This window comes from Myodes glareolus, chromosome 6, assembly GCF_982192425.1.
Source record: "Myodes glareolus chromosome 6, mMyoGla1.1, whole genome shotgun sequence".
NCBI lineage: Eukaryota > Metazoa > Chordata > Mammalia > Rodentia > Cricetidae > Myodes > Myodes glareolus.
The window spans coordinates 86,190,969-86,212,523 of record NC_142031.1 but is presented as its reverse complement, the minus strand read 5'-3'; the positions used below and the strand labels follow the sequence as shown (position 1 = coordinate 86,212,523).

General features: G+C 45.3%; 1 protein-coding gene across 2 annotated transcripts in view; it reads right to left on the bottom strand.

Annotated features, from left to right (window-relative positions):
* Thada (THADA armadillo repeat containing) overlaps positions 1-21,555 on the bottom strand; it is a 318,719-nt gene that overhangs the window by 17,063 nt on the left and 280,101 nt on the right. The window lies entirely within an intron of this gene.

Below are 21,555 nucleotides of genomic sequence, written 5' to 3'. Positions count from 1 at the left end.
TAACAGAGAATTTACAACAAACAGGATTTTACAACAAATAGAAAACTGATGATTTTTCAGCATTAAGAAAATATTACCTAGCATTTGGTTCAAGAGTGGAACCCTAATCGTCTTTTAATGCTTTTTTTAATTTGTGTTTTGAAGCAGATGTTCTGTGAGATGCAGATGTTCTGTGAGATGCAGATGTTCTGTGAGATATATGGTGAAACTGACACCCATAAGAATGGTGCTGACTACTTCAGACAGAAGTCCCTTCTGATTCTAGGTCAGTATCCTATCTGGGAAAGCACTGCTCTGGAGAGCTCTCCTTTCCACATGGGAACCAGAGGAGACAGCTCTGTGCACAGGGAGGATGGGCAGCAGAGTCCATGGCAGTAAGTGGAAGGAAGCCAGTGGGTTCTAATGCGGGGGAGCACAAGGGTTGTCCAGAGTAGACTACCTGGGTTTTGGAGGGAGCCAGAGAAGGAAAGTAGAAGACTATGAGGAATCTACCATAATCAGGAGAGGAGCAGACTTCCTTGGTAGCCTGGGCCTAGGAGGATTCTAAGGCTCCTTCTCTGATCAGGCCAACTTAGTGGGAATCTCCCCTACCCACACCATCACAGTTTATTTTATACCTTCCTCCATCACAGTCTCTGCCACCCCCTTCTCCCCATCACAGTCTCTGCCACGCCCTCCTCCCCATCACAGTCTCTGTCACCCCTTCCTCCCCATCACAGTCTCTGCCACCCCTTCCTCCCCATCACAGTCTCTGCCACCCCTTCCTCCCCATCACAGTCTCTGCCACCCCTTCCTCCCCATCAGTTTATGCCACTCCCACCTTCCCCAGTGGCATTTGTTCTAGGAGGATGCACATGAGCACACCCTGGATATAGGAGCCTTTCCTTCCTGTTCAAGGTGAAGGTCAGTGATTCACATGGCTAAAAATGAACTGAAGGTCACCAATCAGAAACAGCAACATGCTCTCAAAAAGTTAAATTCCCCTGTTAACACAAAACCTTACTTAGTAATTGTCACTGACACTCAAATATATACACTTTAATCGCCAGTGAGAGCAAAATGAGGAAAGCTAAGAGATCAGGATGGGGAAAGCCACAGAGAAACAGAGGCCCCCAGGCAGGAGTGGGGGGGGGCGGTCCTGGGGCCTTGACAATGTTTTGGTTTTCTGATACCACTTCCCGGGTCTTTTCTTGGAAGCTTCCAGAGAGAAGGGGAGCTGGGTTAAATATAGGACACTGAGCTTCTTCATCTGAACTAACTAGTGGCTTCCTCTAACAGGTACTGGGATCCACTTACCTCCACCTATTCAGGGCTGGGATTATAGGTGGGTAGTGCCATGCCTGTCTTTTTACCTGAGTTCTGGGGATCTGAATTCAGGCTCTCATGCTTACACAGCAAATGCATTACTGACTGAGCCATCTACCTACTCTCTTAATGAATCTCTTTTTCTATCATTTTCATTTATTAACTTTTTAAAGATGACATCTTTGTATATTTTGTGTAACAACTGTCTGATATATTACAAGTGTTTCCTCTAAGAAGAGCTCCATGTGTTTAAACCTCATTGTTTGAGATGAGGTCCTGCCATCTTGCCCAGATTGGCTTTAAACTCCAGAGGCTCAGCCTAAGAATCCCAAGAACTGGTATAGGTTCCTTATACTGTGTCTGCTCACCTATTTCAATATTGATGGTGTTTTCATTTATTTGGGCCTCAAGGGAATCTTTAATTTTGTGTATATACTCGCATGCCACAGCACATGTATGGAGGTCAGAGATCAGAGGGCTTTGGGGGCTGGTGCTTGTCTTCCACAGTGCTTTTGCCTTACTGCCTACCACTGTGGATGGCAGCCTAGCTGGCCCATGAACTTCTAGGGAGTCTCTTGTCTTGGCTTCGCACCTCACTACAGGACCATGTGCTACCTTGCCTTTGTGTCCAGCTTTCTGGGTTAGAGGGATGTGAACTCAGGTCCTCAGGTTTGTGTGGCACACACTATTCACTGAGTCATCTCCCAGCCCCTAATTTTTGTTTCATTCTTGGAATAATATATTTAGCAGGTTTTCTTAACTATCTGAGTGGTATTTAGCTACACTTAAGTTCTTGTTCACTCACTCTAGGTGCTGGAGAATGAGCCCAGGACTTCAGGTGTGCAAGGCAAACACTCTACCACTAAGCCATACTCTCCATTTCTTATCTTTACTCAAGTTTCCAGTGCGCTTGCAATTTCCTCAGAAGGTAACGAAGGAAGAGGTAGACTTCTTTGATTTGTTTTGTTTTAGAGAGAGTGACAGCCATCTCACGACATCATGTAAAACTTAGAGCGAATGCCCTTCCTTCAGTATCTTCCTTATAAGGACCTCCCACCATTACTGACCTCAACTACCAGAATTAAAAGAAGTTCAGCTGTATGCAGTGGCTCATGTCTCTAATCCCAGTACTGGGAAAGGTGAGGCAAGAGGTTCACCATGAGTCTGAGGGCAGCCTGGATTATGCAGTGAGTTCCAAGCTACTGGGGCTACAGGGTGAGATCCTGTCTTGAAGAACAAAGCAAGAGGTGGGAGAGATGACTCAGCATAAGGGCAATGGCTGCTCTCCCAGAGGACCCAGGATCAGTTTCAGCACCCACACAGTGTACCTCAGTTACAGGGGATCCCAAACCCTCTTCTGGCCACCACAGGAACCAGGCATGCAATGCAGTGAACTTAAATACATGAGGCAAAATACCCATACACATAAAAGAAAACTAAAGAAACTTTTAAAACCAGAAACAAAAACCAAAATAAGGGCTGACAACCTGAGTTTGGTTGCCAGGACTCACAGGTTGGAAGGTGAAAACTCACTTGCAGGATGCCCTCTGACCTCATGGAGTGTGTCGTGACACACTCACTCTCACATATGCATGCATATGCACACACACTAAGCATAATAAAAGTTAAAATAAAACAAAGTAATGAAAAAAATCTCCAGAGACACTGAAGATCTTAAGAGATGCTTGTTGTGGCTGAGTTTGCTGAGCCCAGAAATATATATGTATATTGTCACTGGTCACACTTTAGCAATTCTCTGAGTATTGCAAGCTCAGACTGAGTCAGGGTGATACTGTAACCTTGTGGCTTTTAAGTCCTGCTTGCCACTGTCACCCCTAGCATGGAGAACCTCACAAACTGTAGTGGTGTCTCCTGGCATTCAAGCTTTTCTTGGAAGCACTAGTAAAGCGATGCCTCACATCTTACACCCAACTTAGTGTAAGTGTCCTCATTGTTGTCTAAGTTCTCTGGGATTGTGGTTTGTAGGATGGCTTTCTTTGCTTTATGTTTAAAAACCACCTATGACTGAGTACATGATAGTTGTCTTTCTGTGTCTGGGTTACCTCACTCAAAATAATGTTTTCTAGCTCCATCCATTTTCCTGCAAAATTCAAGCTGTCGTATTCTTTTCTGCTTGTAGTACTCCATTGTGTAAATGTACCACATTTTCCTTATCCATTCTCCAGTCAAGGGGCATTTAGGTTGTTTCCAGGTTCTGGCTATGACAAACAATGCTGCTATGAACACAGTTGAGCACATGTCCTTGTGGCACGATTGATCATCCTTTGGATATATACCCAAAAGTGATATTACTGGGACTTGAGGAAGGTTTCCTAATTTTCTGAGAAATCGCCACACTGATATCCAAAGGGGTTGTACCAGCTTGTATTCCCACCAGCGGTGTAGAAGTGTTCCCTTTTCCCCACATCCTCTCCAGCATAAGTTGTCATCAGTATTTTTGATCTTGGCCATTCTTACAGGTGTAAGATGGAATCTCAGAGTTGTTTTGATTTGCATTTCTCTGATGACTAAGGATGTTGAACATTTCCTTAAGTGTCTTTCAGCCATTTTAGATTCCTCTGTTGAGAGTTCTCTGTTTAGGTCTGTACTCCATTTTTTTTTAAATTGGATTATGTGTTCTTTTGGTGTCCAATTTCTTGAGTTCTTTGTATATTTTGGAGATCAGACCTCTGAAAGTGAAGAACTTTTCCCATTCTGTAGGTTGTTGTTTTGTCTTGTTGACCATGTCCTTCGCTTTACAGAAGCTTTTAGTTTCAGGAGGTCCCATTTATTAATTGTTTCTCTCAATGTCTGTGCTGCTGGGGTTATATTTAGGAAGTGGTTCCCTGTGTCAATGTGTTCGAGTGTACTTCCCACTTTCTCTTCTGTAAGGTTCAGTGTGGCTGGCTTTATGTTGAGGTCTTTGATCCATTTGGACTTGAGTTTTGTGCATGGTGATAGATATGGGTCTATTTTCATTCTTTTACATGTTGATATCCAGTTATGCCAGCACCACTTGTTAAATATGCTTTCTTTTTTCCATTTGATATTTTTTGCTTCTTGTCAAAAATCAGGTGTTCGAAGATGTGTGGATTGATACCTGGGTCTTCTATTCAGTTCCATTGGTCCTCCTGTCTGTTCTTATGCCAATACCAGGCTGTTTTCAGTACTGTAGCTCTGTAGAAGAGTTTGAAGTCAGGGATTGTGATGCCTTCAGAAGTTCTTTTTTGTACAGGATTGTTTTGGCTATCCTGAGTTTTTTGCTGTCCCATATGAGGTTGAGTACCGTTCTTTCGAGGTCTTTGAAGAATTTTGCTGGGATTTTGCTGGGCATTGTGTTGAATCTGTTACTTTCTCCTTCTTTAATTTTTTTAAAAATTTTTCATATGTGGGTGTTTGCCTGTGTACATGTCTAAGTACCATATATGCCTGGTACCAGAGAAGGCCAGAAGAGGGAATCAGGACCACCTGGATATAGGTGTTAAGAATTGAACCCAGGTCTTCTGAAGAACAGCCAACGGTCTTGACCACTGCGCAATCTCTCCAGCCTTACTTACTTTCTATAAGCATTTTAAAGGGCAATACATCACTCTGTGATCTATGAAGTCATACTGCAATCACCATCTTGTGTCTACCATCTGCAACATAATCTCTTCTTTCTGTTGCTATTTACCTGGAATAGTTCTAGGCATCCCTTTGTTTCCAGACACTATGTTATTTAAGGGGCTTCTCTTTATCAAAATGACCGAAAGGTACATGTGTTCCCTTTAGAAAAATTAAGTCTAGGTAATGTGCCCAGCACATTTATTTGTACACTTTGCAGTTAAGTATGATTATGTGGGACTGGAGTAATGGCTCAGCAATTAAGAGCACTATCTGCTCTTTCAGAGGTTTTGAGTTCAATTCCCAGCACCCACATGACAGTTCACAACTGTCTCTAACTCCAGTCCAGGGCATCTGACATTCTCACACAGACATACATGCAGGCAAAATATCAATGCACATAAAATAAAAATAAATAAGTCATTTAAAAAAAGTATGACCATGTTATTAAGTGGTAGCTGATAAAATAAGTGAAGTGTACCATAGAATTCTGGGAGAATCCTCACAAGGGGAAAAAATCATGCTCTCTGATGTTCTTTCTTCTCATGTGTAATGAGTCTGTCATGATGAAGGTCTCCAGCAGCCATACTGGGTCAGGGAAGGGATGCTATATGCCAGAAGAGTGAGGCCAAGACATTGAAGGTGTGGGTTCCTCCTGACAGAGAGCTGCTGCTCGGCCCTGACTCCCTCACAGTTAATCATTATTTGATTTGCCAATTACATGCAGATATGAGGATTACTAAATACTCTATTAAATTTTGCCTTTTAAAAAAATGCCATACCTGATGGTCCATGCCTGTAATTCAAGTTGTTCAGGAAGCTGAGGCAGAGGGATCGATTCCAAGTTTAAGGCCTGCTTGGTCCACAGTGAGTACAAACTAAATTTGAGACCTTGTCTCAAGATGAAAAGTAAAAAGAATCCTGGAGTACAGCTCAGTGGTGGAGTCCTTGTCAAGAATGCATGAGAATCCATATTTGATCCTCGATAAGAACAATAAAAAGTCCCCAACCAGTAGGGGGACAATCGTTATTGTCATTCTTTCTATCATTTTCCTAAAGTCTAAATTCTCTTATCCAGTGTAATAGCAGTTACTTTAAAGGGCTAGAGAGATGGCTCAGTGGTTAAGAGTTCACACTGCTCTAGCATAGGACTTCAGTTTGGTTCCCAGCACTTGCATCAGGCTGCTCACAGCTGCCTGTGATCCAGTTCCAAGGGATCTGGTACCTCTTCTGTCTCCATATGTATTTAACTCATGTGCTCGTGCATGCACACACATGTGAGTACACACACACACACACACACACAGACACACACCACATGCACACATTCTCCCTCTCAAAAATATTTTTTAAAGGCATAGCAAATCTGATAAACATTTATTTTCCAAGATCACTACCCCATTGTTTCTGAGACAGGGTCTGATGTAGCCAAGGCTGACTTTGAATTCCCTATGTAGCAAAACCGATCCTCTTATCTCTACTCGACAAGGGCAGAATTACAGGCATTCTCCACTACATCGAACCAGGAGCATCTTCTTAGGGTCTTGCCACATTCTTTCTACTGCATGAAAAGAACCTTTACATCGCTGCCCTCTCCTTCTGATCAAGAATGCTAGAATGTTATCTGAGGTTGGAAAAGGCAGCATGTGGGCTCTGGGGACATGGCTCAGTTGGTGCAGTATTGCCACGTAAGCCTGAGAACAGAGTTTGGATCCCTGGCACCCATATAGAATGCTGGGTGCAGTGGCATCTGCCTGTAATCCTAGAGCTGGGAGGCAGACAAGAAGCTTCCTGGCTAGCCAGTCTAGCTGAATGGGGGAACTCCAGTTTCAGTAACGGACCTTGTCTCAAAAAACAAGATGCAGCATGACTGAGGAAGATACCCAGTGTCAACCTCTGCTCTCCATAGGCACATATACACACGGGTACCACCCCCTCAAAAGACAGAGTGGTTAGCCATGGTGCACACACCTTTAATCCCAGAGGAGCTGGAGCTCTGCGAGTTTGAGACCAGCCTGGTCTATACCAGAAGTTCCAGGCCAGCCAGGACTACAAAGAGAGACCTTGTCCAAGAAAGCAAAAAAACAAACAAAAAACAAAAAACCACAAACAATAAAAAAAAAAAGCAGTCATGGGTTGGCACCTCCTCTCTCAGCTTCCTTCTCCTTCCTGCCTGCTCCCTATTCACCCGTCCTTCACCTTTGCTCCTGCTGACCGAGACGAGCTTTAGTGAGTGACATCTGCCATATGTTTATTCTAAGCTATGCCTTGCATTATAAATATCATTCTTGTCTCCTCAAATATCCCAGCCTATCAAGTCCACCACTGTAGAACACTAATAGTGGGAGTTTAATTCCCTATTTTCCATGGTGAGAGACAGCCCCATCTGAGTCAAATCCTGTGACCAGCTCCTTTTCTCCCCAGGTGGCTGGCCTTGAATCTAGCAGGCTGTGTCATTGGGCATCTTGCCTACTGGGTACTTACTTAAAAAAAAAAGTCTGTGGTTTCTGGGGAATGGATGTTGTGAAATGGAGTGAAAAGAACTTGAAGTCTGAAACTAGTGAACTTTTCCCTACCCCTCACATGTGAGTAATGACTTGCTGATAGAAGCGGCTTTTTCAAAGATGAAAAACAACTAAGATTTATGGACAGGTCTGTTAAAAAAAAAAAAAAGTCAGCACTGCTCATAGCTATGGTAGAAAGGTCATGCGATTCCTAGATCTGCTCTAGGTTGGTAGCTAGGGTGGGCAGGAAGGGGATGGGAAGAGATAGGACAAGAGGCCAGGGTGGGGTGAGAATGTAGGCAGGCTGGCCTGTTGGGAGACTTCTTGTGGACGCGGAGTTTCATGCTAGTGTGAACATAATCCCTACTTACAGCACAGGGTGGCCAGTGAAAGCCTGTGCTCCCTTCAGGGCCATGCTGCACACAGTCTGAGGGGAGATGGGTGTGACTGACTGGATGGATAGAGAAGGAAAGGCATCTTCTCAGAAAGAGAATTCTGCTTTTGAGGGTTCTGTCCACTCACTGTGTATTGGGAAGTCACTAGAAAAATATCCCTGCCAATTTCTCATAGTCAAATCAAATTTTTGGCCAGAAGCTATTCATGTTTGGATTTATCCCTTACTTCTAACTCCTGGAGGAGAGAGAGGAAGAGACGGACTAAGGTGCTGGGTGCAGTGTGACACTGCCCGTGACTACCTCCTGAGTCCTCTGGGTGTAGAGTCAATGATTTCAAGTGTGGACTTTATAACCACATCTTCAAAGGATAAAAATAGAGCGTGGACTATCAAACAGCCCCCCCACCCCCAGGCTCAAGCGGCCAGAGGAACTACATCATCAGGGCCTGGTGGCAAGGCTTGTAACACCAGGAGTTTCCCTTTCTGATATGACGGGACTGAGTACCTGGGGAGCCTGGCCAACCCAGCCTTCAAGGCTCATTCTGGCTTACAAGGGGTCACTGGATTAACTGGGAGGCTAGGCAGGAAACCTGACCACCTTGACTCCAGACTCATCTTCCTCTCCAAAACCAGAGTGCTGCAGAAGCCAGGGCGTGAGTAGCCGTATGTAGCCATCCTATGCACCAATGTGCCAGCTAACTTCCCGGTGCTGGAAGCCTCTGTCCTTAAAAAGCTCTTGCTGTGGGTGAGTAAATGAGTCTCCTGACAGAGAAACACCAGAATTGAAGGGGGTGGTGTGTGACCAAAGAAGACAAGAGTGCTGAGGTCTGAAAGGCCATGTGGAAAAGGAGGTCCAAGGAGCTGGATGGGCCTTAAGACCCCAAAACACTTACTTATGCAAGCTGACCCAGCATAGCCCAGGGCAATACTTACACAAGCATGAAGTGGGTATAGGCAATAGGAATCTATAAGAAACTGGGACTCTATTTACCCCTTCTTGGTCTTTCCAAAGTATGACTCTGCCATGTCCCTCCCACATCTCTATTCTTTAGACTACTAAGTGCTATCACCTAATTCATTCTCTTTATAGTCAATTCTAACTACATGGTGATGTAACAGCAGGCTTGTGTGCTTGTCTTCTAACCAAGCCTTTATATTTTAGGTGGTGGATGGGGCCTGAGACGTGGAACCATATTCACATTTATAAAGATACTGATAAGGGCTGGAGAGATGGCTCAGAGGTTAAGAGCACTCACTTGCTGTTCTTCCAGAGGTCCTGAGTTCATTTCCCAGCAACCACATGGTGGCTTACAACCATCTATAATGAGATATGGTGCCCTCTTCTGACCTTTCTTGTAAGCTTGACTGTGTGAGTTACTAAGAGAAAAGACAACATGGATGTACGTGATGGAAAATCTGCTGTCTGTGAATGGCACAGCACTGGAGAGCAGGGGCTCAGTATCATGCATGTCTGAGTCCCTAGCTGCTAGTCTATGTGCAGCCATCTCTCCTCAGTACTAGACCTCTGTAAGAACAGGGGTGGCCCGTGACAAGTGTGCATCTATCTTCTAAGCTCACCTCCCCCATCACAGGGAGGAACAGACATTTTAGCTGAGCATGCGGGCAGTGAGCTCAATCTGACAACCTTGGGCCTCTGGCTGAGACCTGTGAGCATGAGCAGGTCCACGACTGATGTGGGGCGGGGGTGACGTAACTCCTACAATGGCCCTAGTTACCAGACTGTGCACATGCAAGTGGGGCTGGACCTCCCACTTTGGACCACAACAGGGGCAGCACATTTTGACACTGCAGCAGTAGGAAAGAAGGTGTGGATCCCTTGATGACAGGACCACCACAGCAGCATGCTGGGTCATCTGTGTTAGGGAGAGAATCCCCTGATCGGTCTCTGTGTTACAGACACCAGGTCTACACCTACTCAAACACCAGTGGTTTCATGCTTGGAACTGCAGTCCATTTCAACATGGCTCATTGGCTCCCCTCTCACGCTGTCACGACCTCTGCTGGAGGTGTGGGAGGCAGGCAAGATCAAAGTGGAAGAGAGGAGTGGAGAGAAGAGAAGGTCAGGCTTTTGATTCTCACCATGGAGCTCTAGCTGGCCTGGAATTCAGAGATCCACCTGCCTCTGCCTCCCAAGTGCTGGGATTAAACATGTGCCACCACACCCAGCTTAGAAATTCACTTTGGTAAGCTCCATCAGTACACTCACTCAAGATATCTCACCCTTTTAGATATGCAGGACACTTGCTGCCTCAGAGAGCTGGCTAAAGCCCAGGCCCTGGACACCTATCCTCTCCAGTGACAATACATAAAGACACATCCACACTGCTGTCCTGTGCTCTTTACAACATGGTACTGCCCAAATGCACACACGTACTCCCAGCATGGGTCCATGCTTCCTCCCCAAGCAATCACAGCCACAGCCACTTTCCATTCTGTTCTGCTTTGAAGAGCTCCCATCATGTGGATTCTCAGTCAAAAAAGGGTATAAGGAACAGGACATCTGAGAAGAGGATCTGGAGGGTTTTATGGGTAGGATGAGGGTTTTCCGGAGCTCAGACAGCACTCTTTACTCTCACTTAGATAATGGTAGGATGCTAAAGAGTAAAGGGCTTCAATAAGGCCTATGCAGGGTCCACTCTTGGGCTTAGTTCTTGTCTTGCCAACCCTCAGGCTATATCATGTTGCAATAGCATGGACTGGACAAGTGTCCAGACATTGGGAGAAGACATCTGGGGCTGAACCAGTGCAGGGGGCCAAGGACATGTATCTGCTCTGTGGAATGTTCAGGCATTGAGGAGAAATCGGGGAAAAGCTGCTCACCAGCAGGCTCCTTAGTCACTTAGCCAAACCAGGAGTGAATGAGATCAAAGCCTATCTCCTTCACCATAATTCCCTCACTCAGCTGAGGTTCACAGAGGAAAGGCTTGGGAGATGGCATAGTCAGTAAGTGCTTCCCACACAAACATGAGAATCTCAGTTTGATCCCCAGAACTTACGTGAAAAAGCCAAACATGGCAGCACACAGCTATAATCCTGGCACTGGGGGCTTGGGAGAGACAGATCCCTGGGGCTCACTCCAGCCAGTCTAGCCTAGTCAAGTAAGTCCCATGCTTGTGAAAGACTGGGTGAAAAAGAAGTGTAGATGCTCCTGTATCTGCAAACGAATGAACATACGTGTACATGGAACAGAAGCTTGCCCCAGTGAACACAGAAATGCTGCATCCTCTGTAGCCCTAACATGGCAAGTGAAGGCTCCAATATAGAAGGGAAACCAAACAAGGAGGGATGAGCCACAAGAAGTGACCACCAGGCACAGATACTAACTGGGACAGTGAGACCCTACCAGCCGCATCAGCACCAGATGGCTTAAGCCCCAGACTGTGGGCTTATCGCCACCCACAGAGGTCAGTCACCTCAGGGTCAGTGAGATTGGCTGTCAGGAACATATGAGTGGAGGCAAAATAATGCAAAAACAGCCCTCATTTCCTCGAAAGGAGCTTGTTGTCGTCTCTCTGGGGCTTAGTCATTGGGAGGCCATGGAAACAATCCTATCACCCCAGCAACAAGGCTCAGCCAGAGTACTCACAGGCACTTGCAACCTGTTCCCAGGTATAAAGACGTGAGTGTTAGTTTGTACCTGTTTTGTATAGCATGGGAACCAGCTGCTGGTGACGCACTGGCTGAAAACAAGTGTGCGTCAGGGGCCCAGGCTCCCTGAGAACAGTGACAGATGGAACAGGCAATGTGGTATGTAGTCACTGGAGCTCCACTGTGACAGTCCTCTACAGGTGATTCAGGGAAGTGGTGGAGCCTCCAGCCCACCATGACCAGATGTCTGTGACTTGAAGAAATGAATGAGGACACAGAGAGCATTCCTTCCCTGGCAAATTGTCATTCCTACCTTCTTGTGTCTCCTCCCCCAGAGCACCCTGACAACAGAAAGGAACACCCTGATGGCAATGGAGCAGGTCAGAGCTGGCCTTGGCATGGGACTATATGAAGGGAGATGCTGGCTTTATAGAGCACTCTTCTTCCACCAGTGCTTCTGGAGTGTTCCATCAAACTCTCTTGCAGGCAGCATTTTCTTCCCTGCATCTCAGCTCACTTGTGCTAGGAGTCTGCACTGGCCTCAGAGGTCACACCTACATTTCTGTTCCTTTTTCCATGAGAATGGAGGTGTCTGGGAGGAAGAGTGAAGTGCTTCCCTGGGCTCCGTAAGGTCATTTACCTCTCTTTGCTTTTAGATCCCTTATCTGTAGATCACAGCTAAGACCTTCCATCTGTGTATGACTCCCTTCCTCTAGGAAGAGACGTGGAGGACAGGGACACATCAGTCTTTGGTTAAAGACCTCCTCCCATCTCTCGCATGTTAATTCTCCCCTTTGTCTCAGCTCTAGGTCCCCAATCTACTTTCTTAGCATATACCTTTAGTGTCTTCTATCACACATGATAGTGGTATTTGGACATGATGGCACACACCTAAAATCCCAGCATTCTGGAGGAGGAGGAAGAGAATCAGGAGTTTAAGGCCATCCTGGGCTATACAGAGAACTTGAGGCCAGTCTGGATTACAAGAGAAATATCTCAAAACAGCGGAAACAAAGAAAATAAACCAACCATGGTCATTTAGAAAACCTCTAATATCCCCTGAGCTCTCGGCTTCTACTTCCTAGACCTGTAGTCTGGTTTGGATCCCTCCCCCTGCCTCAGAAGAGGGTTTAAAAGGGCAAAGTTTTAGTCACCACAGGGTCCTGGCTTCAAGTCTGACTCTAGCTGTCATGGTCACCAGACTCTGGACACTCTACTTTACCATTCAAAACTTCTGTTTGGCTTTTGAATGAAGACAAGCATAAATGCTCTCCCAGTGTTGCAAGGCATTCAGAGGTAGGGACGGCTCAGGAAAAGGGGATTTGAGGGAAATGTCCTTCAATCACAGCAGCTGCCACTACAGTCCTTCTAAGAGGGTATGTGTGCCCCTAGTCCCTAAGCTGGGCCTTTCCAGGATGTGTGGTCGTAATATAAACTTTTACTCAAGAACTTCCATCCTGGTGCTGGAGAGAGGCCGTAGTGTTTAAATGCATGGGGTATTTCTGTCCAGGATATTATTTATCTATTTATAAATAAATATTTACTTTAAAAATTTTATTTTATTCTTACCTATATGGGTGTTTTGCCTGCATGTGTATCTGTACACTGTGTCTATGTAGCACTCTTAGAAGCCAGCAGAGGGTGTTTGGATTCCCTGGAATGGAGTTACAGTGTAGGTGCTGGGAACTGAACCCTGGTCCTCTGGAAGAGCATTTAAACCCTGAGCCATCTGTCCATCCTCATAAATAAATTTTTTTTTAAGATTTATTTATTTATTATGTACACAGTGTTCAGCCTCCATGCCTGCAGGCCAGAAGAGGGCGCCAGATCTCATTACAGATGGTTGTGAGCCACCATGTGGTTGCTGGGAATTGAACTTAGGACCTCCAGAAGAGCAGTCAGTGCTCTTAATCTCTGAGCCATCTCTCCAGTCCCCTCATAAATAAAACTTAAAAATCCATCCTGCTTGAGAAAGGAGGGGATGACGAGGGAGAGAACAAGTGAATCTAGATCTGCCATAGGCCTGGAGGAACAGATGCTCAACCAGTTAGTGTTTTTAGGAAGCAGTAGGGCCTAACACAGCTTACAGAATCTGCTAGAATTGGGCTCTCCCACTTCAAGACCACTTTTTTTCTCTTTCCTTTTTCTTTCTTGAGACAGGATTTCTCTGCATAGCCTGTTCTAGAAGTCACTGTGCAGATCAGGCTGATCTCAAACTCACAGAGTCCCATAGAACAATTTTTTTTTAACAATTTAGAATCCAAATGGCTTTAGCTACATCGCTCCCACATAAGGCCAGTTTTGAAAACACCAAATCCTTATTGTTTTGAACTATTTTGGCTCGTTCATTCATTTATTCAACTGATTATACAGTGATTTTTAGTGGATGCCAAGTTCTAAAAATCAAAGCAGGGAACAACAACAACAAAGAATCAGGATCAATAAGATTGCCTCGTGGGTAAAGGACCTGCTGCCATGCTTGATGACTTGAGTTTGATCCCAGGTAGAAGAAAAAAAAACGGACTCCTGCGAGGTTCTCTGACCTCCACCATGTATGCTATGGCACGCTTGTGTACACACACACAGACATATGTATACACACACATAAAATAAAACATAAAGAAAGCACTGCCCCTTGGGAAGTGTTGTTCTGCTGGAGGGAGTCAAAATACCAAGAACTACAAACTGCAGAGAATGAGGGCGGCAGGGTGAAGTACAGCACAGTCTGGGCGGTCAGGCAGCTAGCCCGATGTAGAGTTGATGCTGAGGCTGAGGCTGAGGCAGGAATGGGATCAGTGGGTAGGCAGGTGCAGGAAGGAGGGAAGTCCAGTTCAGGACGAGCAGCCTGTGCAGAGCTGTGGTGACCACAACAGGAGAGAAGCAAGAGAGGCGTTGGGGCAGGAGGGTTTTTGGTATTGCTTAGGGGGCTTGGGTCTTAGACTATGGGAAGCCCAGGTAGGGAAGTGGGCAAGGGAGCAGCAGTATGGATGGTCTGTCATGGTAAGCCCTCTCATCAAGAGCACCGTGGACAGTGTGGGAGAGGAGGAGGCCCAAAGCTCAGGCTAATGGATCTGAAGAAGTCTAGGGGAGAAGTCAGGGCGAGAACAGCACATGAATTAAGACTGAGGATTCGGGCTTTGCGAGTGCTTGCTGAAAGGTGGTCATGGCTGACCTAAGCGTTTCTTGCTTCACACGTGCAGGATGGAGGCCAGGTGTATTGGATTTCCCATAAACTGGATTATAGATGGTAGTGAGTCTCCTGGCTTGGATGCTGGGAACCGAATTCAGATCCTCTTTAGGTGTAACTCTCCAGCCCCTGGTCCCCCCTGAAAAGGACTGATGGCTCACACACGGGGTTAAACTCACAAAGGCTTTAGAGACAGTGCGCCTGAGTAGAGTAGGAAGAACCTACAGGGAGGCAGAGGGAGGAGGGAAGAGATGCTTGGAGACCTCTTCTGGGTCCAACTCTGCAAAATGCCTGTGAGCTGGCAGGAAGGACACAAACAGAGGCCGACTAGTGTGCAGCCTTCAAAGGTTCTGGAGGTGGAGCCATCTGTGACTCAGCATAAATCTCCAGAGGCCAGAGGCCCTGTTGACTGAGCTATCTCACCATGGACCCACTGTAAAATGTCACAGTGACCTAGTACTGTATCTCTTCACCCAGGCCTTCTTCCCTGATTGCTCAAGGGTTGGAACATATGAGGAATGTCCATAGTTTATGCTGGCTCACTGGCTTTATGTGGGTGACAATGGTGCACACATGTTATGTGTGTGTTAGGGTAGTGATGGGAGAAGAGCATTTTGGGAGGAGTTGAGCAAGTGTGGGTTTTTCTCTCCTTTGTTGTCCAGGGCTACAGGGCTGTCTGGACTTGCTCTATACAATGTCACCTGCCTATGTTCCAATTTCAAACATTTACTTCTCATAGTTTCTGTACCTCATTTATGCTTTCATTCACTCTTCTGTTTCTCTGCCAAGGCTCACTATAATTCTAGTTTTATGTATTGTCATGTCATGTGCAGGAGGCTCCTTCAGGGTCTTCCAGTTAGCCTGTGCCCATGGCCTCTACCATCCCAGGCTAGTTCTCTGCTCCACAGTGTGAGGCCCAGGTCTAGAGGTAAGCGGAAAGGGCCCAGGACATGGCTGGCAAACTGCAGACAGGGAGTGAAGCAGGGGCTGCTACAGTTTGTGTGAGTCAGTACTGAATGGGAGTCGCTAGCTGCTTCTACTAGGGATGCATGGCTCAGCTGCTGGTTTTAGAGTGCCATTCTCATTCTCCATAGCAACTAAGGATTGACTGGGTGGAAGATCAAGCCATCAGTGAAAACTGAGTACTCACTGTGTACCTAACAGAAGACAATAGCTGAAACTGGTGCACATCTAGAAACTCAGCACTCAGGATGGAGAAGCGGGGATCAAGAATTCAAGGTAGCTTTTATAATTGGAGGCCAGTCTGGGCTATAGGCGATCTCAAACAAACGAACAAACAAACAAACAATATAAAGGAAGAGGTTGACCTCTAATCTCTAAGCCTGGACAGAGCAACCCACAGCGGTAGGAAAAGGAAATGACAGAAAAGGAGCTAGGGTTATTTGGGATGACACAAGGATAGAGGTCGTAGGATTCTTATGTGATTCTTGGATTGGGAGGATTAGTCCAGAACCAGAGCTCCAAGAGGCAGAGATAAAGTTGTTACATCTGTCTGTTTATATTTTCTTTGTCCTCTCTGAGACAGGGTTTCTCTGTGTGTAATGCTGGCTGTCCTATAACTTGCTCTGTAGATCAGGCTGGCCTCAAACTCACAGAGATACGTCTGTCTCTGTCTCCTGAATGCTGGGATTAAAGGCGTGCGCCACCACTGGCCAGAACTTGCTTTGTATGTCAGGCTGGCCTGCTGCCTCCTGAGTACTAGTATTGAAGGCATGTGTTTCCATACCTGGCTCCTTCTTAAATCTTTTCTGTTTTTCTCATAAGTAAATTTCTAATTAGAAGTTGGTCTTCTTGAGCTCAAATACCTGACCACTTGTTAAATAGCTTTTCTTTCTTATCCTTTATCAAGGCAAATAGACTGCTGGTCATCAGAATTAATTTTTTTCTTCAAAATCTCACATGTGGGTATAAAGCCCATCCGGACTAGGAGCAAAGCCTGGCTAAAGCTGAGAGGGTAAACAGTGAACCAGTGCAGCAGAGAAGGGCTCAGGAGGCCAGCCCTTGTCTGCTCCTGACTCATAGCCTCTCCAGCTTTTAGGAACCCTTGTTCTCACCCAGAATGCCATTTCTTAACTGGAGAACCACACAAACTTGTATTTTAAACTTAAGTACTGTCCATGTGTTTATTCCCATATGGAATCCCATGTTCAAAAGTACAGTACAGAACACAAAACAGGTAAGTAGGCTGCTACGGCGGGGAGCTGCAAAGTCGGCTCTATTTATCTCCTGCCAGTGAACTAGAGCCCTTTCCCATGCATTTCAAGACCTAATCAAGTCAGCAGAAGGGTAGGACCTGGTACCCTGTCACATAGACTCCTCTAACTGTAAACTTCATTCCTCTTTTTGTTTGTTCTACAAGACAAGGTTTCTCTGTATAGTGCTAGTTGTCCAAGAGCTCCCAGAGATCCACCTGCCCCTGCTGGGACTGAAGGTCTGCACCACCACTACCCAGCTCATCCTTCTGTTCTTAAGTCCCATGCAGGCCATTTCTTCTGTATCCATTTATAGGCTGGGCCTGACACAGAGGAGAAGGTGGAGGCCATAGGACCTCCTTTAAGTTTATACCTGTGAGCCTGAAGGAGCTCCAGACACTGCTGCTGGCAACTGTGATGGAGTGACGCACAACAGCAGAACCCAGCAGGCAAAAGGTGATGATACCGTTACCGTCCCCAGGAGGACTATTTGAGCACAGGGTTCTGCGTGCTTGCTCTTGTGTGCACTCTCTCACTCTCTTGGCACCCCCCCCCCCCTTAAATGTGTATGGGTGTTTGGCCTGCATGTGTGTCTGTGCACCTTGTAGAGGCCAGAAGAGGGTGTTGGAGTACCTGGAATTGAAGTTACAGATGGCTTTGAGCTGACATATGGGTTCTGGTAATTGAACCCAGGTCCTCTGGAAGAGTCAGTGCTCTTAACCACTAAGCCATCTCTACCAGCATGCTGAGTTATTTCCTTTTGGTCTTTCAGAATCATTAACCTTTTTTTTCAAGAATTTTTTTTCAAGATTTATTTATTTACCATGTATATAGTGTTCTTCTTGCACATCAGGAGAGGGCACCAGATCTCATTATAGATGGTTGTGAGCCACCATGTGGTTTCTGGGAATTGAACCAGGACCTCTGGAAGAACAGCCAGTGCTCTTAACTTCTGAGCCATCTCTCCAGTCCCTCATTAACCAAGTCTTACTACAAATCTACACATAAGCCCACTGTATGAAAGACATCAGAAGGCGCTGTGGTGCGAGAAAGTAGATTTAATGCTTGTCTCTTCTGTAAGTTCTAGGTCATGTCAGGTGGAACAATGGTTAGCCCTGTGAAGGAGTAGCCGGGCTCCCGAAAGTTGAACTGTGCTGTGGAACTTTGTTTCCACTGAATGTAAAGGTCCCACCCTGCTCTCCTGTTTCTACAGCTAAAGAATACTTTGTCCCCTATCACAATGCCTTGTGGCTTCTGAGTGTTTTGAGGTTCATGGTAGTTCAGATTAGCTCTGTATCAGTACCAGAGGCACAAGCAGGAATCTCCCTTGGATGCCTTGAAACCCTGAATTCATCCCATGTTTTCTTTCTCTCCACTTCCCACAAGCAGCAACCCCAATTCTTTTGAGCTCCCCAAATCTTACAAATCAATCTTCTTCTATCCGCCCATCACCACCAAGGGCATTTTGTGAGAACTGTCTGGGCTGAGTCCCCTTATTCATCTACAGTCCTGATCCGTCTCATACACTTCCACATGTGTCTGTAACAGCACTGTCCTGTTGAAAACACCCCGCAGACCTGATTGCCATCCTACTACTCAAAGTCATTCCTGCCCTTTCTAGACTGGTCCCTGCTCCTCTCTTGTCTCTTCTCAGTCTGGCTCTGCCTAGGGATATCCATTTGCAACTCCAACCTTCCCAGACCCCTTCAGCTCCAGGTTTGAGCTCAGTGCTTCCTTCTGTGTCCAATGTTCTGCTCCCATTGGTATAACATGTGTCTCTTCCATTGGATAGCTGTCTTCTCAAGATCATTCTGAGACCCAGCAGTAAGGATGCATGCGATGGGTTCTGTGAGAAAAAAAGCCTTCTGCCTGCACCCAGCCCACATTTACTAGTAAGAGGCACAGGTGGCTCCTGGTTTCTTTCTTTCCTTAGAGGAAAAGTGAGAGATAACTTTATTACCATATATAGACGGGGTCTCATGCCCAGGTTGGCCTTGAACTCCCTATGTAACAGGATGAACTTAAATTTCTGATCCTCTTGCCTCTACCTCCTGAGTGCTGGGATTTCAGTGTATGCCACCATGTTTGGCTTATATGGTGCTAATAAGCAAACCCTGGGCCTTATGCATACTATGCAAACATTCTATTGACTGATCTGCATCCACAGACTGTTGTTCTGCTTTATTTGAAAATTGTGTATGTATGTGCGTATGGAGAGCAGAAGGCATCAGATCCCCCAGAGATGTAAGGTACCCAACAGCGGTGCTGGAAAGTGAAGTCATCAGGTCTTCTGTAAGAGCAGTATGTACTCTTAACTGCTGAGCCATATTTCCAGGCCCTCCTATTCTGTTTTTGAAACAAAGTCTTTTGTAGCCCAGGCCAACTTTGAACTTTCTATATAGCTGAGGCTGGCTTTGAACTCCTGATCCTCTTGCCTCTATCTCACGAATGCTAGGATTATAGGCATGTGTTGCCATGGCTCTCTATAATGATTCTGACTCCATGAAGATCGTATGTAGTCACATCATTTAATCACTTTATTTTATTGTGGCATTATAGGTGCTGATTTGGGAAGCAAAATAAATGACATGTATTTTTATGAAATCCAAGGTTCAGTAGGGGTAACTGACTGGAATAGCTAACTAAATTAATTAAAGCTTAAGAAAATCAACCTAAGTTGGCATCAGTGTTTACAAACACTTGGGAGGTGGAGTCAGGAAAGGTCAGGTTCAGTCTGGGAATCATGAGACCATGTCTCAAACAATCCAAAACAGAGAAAAAAAAAAGTCAAGCCATATAGTGGCTCTAACATGTTATGAACCAGGCAGAAGAGACAAAATATAAGGGTGCTCCTTGGTCTGAACGAGGACCAACACCACACAGGATGTGATGTTGCTAAGATCTTTGGATTATATGAATTTGACTCTTTTGGATACTGTATTCATTCAAAACTTTTAAGGAGGGATGTGGCAAGGAACTGTAATCTAATTTAAGGGAAAGAAGCCATCATAGGAACTGAATTCATTCATTTTCTTCCACTCAGATTTTGGTAACTCAGGCTGGCCAAAAATGACCTTGAACTTCTGATCCTCTCACCTCCATCTCCCAAGTACTGGGACTATAAGCATGCACTACCATATCTGGTTTATGGTGGCAATGGAACCTAGAACTTTGCACAAGCTAGGTGAGCATTCTAGCCAACTGAGCCCAACTCCAGTCATCCGTCTCTCCTCCCAGTTTTTCCCCCCATATATCCCAGGTTGGCTTAAACTTGATATGGGATTGAGAATGGCCCTCAACTTCTGATCCTCCTGCCTGCACTCACCATGACAAGGGTAACCATTGCCATTTTCTGTGGTATTGGGGAACAAACCCGGGGTTTCATGTATGATAGATAAATCTACTCTACTACCTGGCCTGCACCCATATCCCAGACATTTTTGGGGGGATATTTTTTATGTGTTATGAGTGTTTTGTCTGCATGCATGCATGAGCACCAAGTGTATGTCTACAGAGGTCAGACTAGGGAGTCAGGTGTCCTGGAACTGGAATTATAGATGGCTGTGAACCACCACATAAGTGCTGGGAGTTGAACTTGAGTCTTCTACAGTAACAGCAGGTGTTCTTAATTGCTGAGTCATCTCTCCAGCCCCATAAATCAATCAAGTGACCTATCAGTATTTATTATATTGGGTTTTTTTAGTTGTAAAACAGGATTGTGATTGTCTAAGACACATTTTATTTCAAAATATTTTCAGGAAGGGTGCAAGTCTGGCAGCTCTTTACATTTGCATACATAAGCTTCTCTTCTGAACATCCAGGGTATTAGCTCCAAGAGTTGTGTCTTGGCTACTTAATAGTTATCTATCTCCTAAGAGGGCAATATTCTCTTATAAAAGCATAGAACAGTTAACAAATCTAAGAAATCTAGTATCAACTTTATTGTATAGATGATAATCCAGTGTGGTTACCTTTTTCTCTGATCGTAAATTACCCAATAATATATATACACACATGCACATATTATATACATAAACACACACACATATATATATTCTATTTCCAAATTCTCTCTCTCTCTCTCTAGCCATAGCTGACCTGGTACTCACCATGTACGCAGAGCAGCTCTGACTGTCAGCAATCCCGCTTCTGCCTCCCAAGTGCTGAGATTACAGGCATGAGCCACTATATTCAGCTTTTAAATCCTTTTTATTGATCAAGATGAGCAACACAAAATTTGGTAAGTAGGCTTCCTTAAGGGGACTTATACAGGAGTTTAAGATGCAGAAAGGATCAATATATAAAATTAGGATCTTTTTTTCTTACGAATTCAAGCTAGAAGAATGTGATAATATGTTTGTATTATAAATGAACTTAGAAACTGAAAGGAAAAAAAAAGGAGAGCAAAGACTACAAATTTAAAGGTAAGAGAAAATCGCTATCTGAATTCACTGTGAAATTCTTGTTTGCTCTCAGACAGAGCAGGTCCCTGGAAAACACTGGCTATTAAGCCTCCAAATATCCTGTGTACTAGCTGTACATTGCAAGCATCCTCCTAGGAGAAACTGTGTGTGAGATGGTGAGAGGGCTACCAATCCTCATGACCTGGGTTTGATCCCCAGGACTCACAGTGGAAGGAGAACCGACTCCTCCAAGTTATCTTCCATACACCCCACCCACCTCTGCCATGTGCACACACACAGACTACTAAATGTTAATAAAAAGAAAGACAAGCTTCAT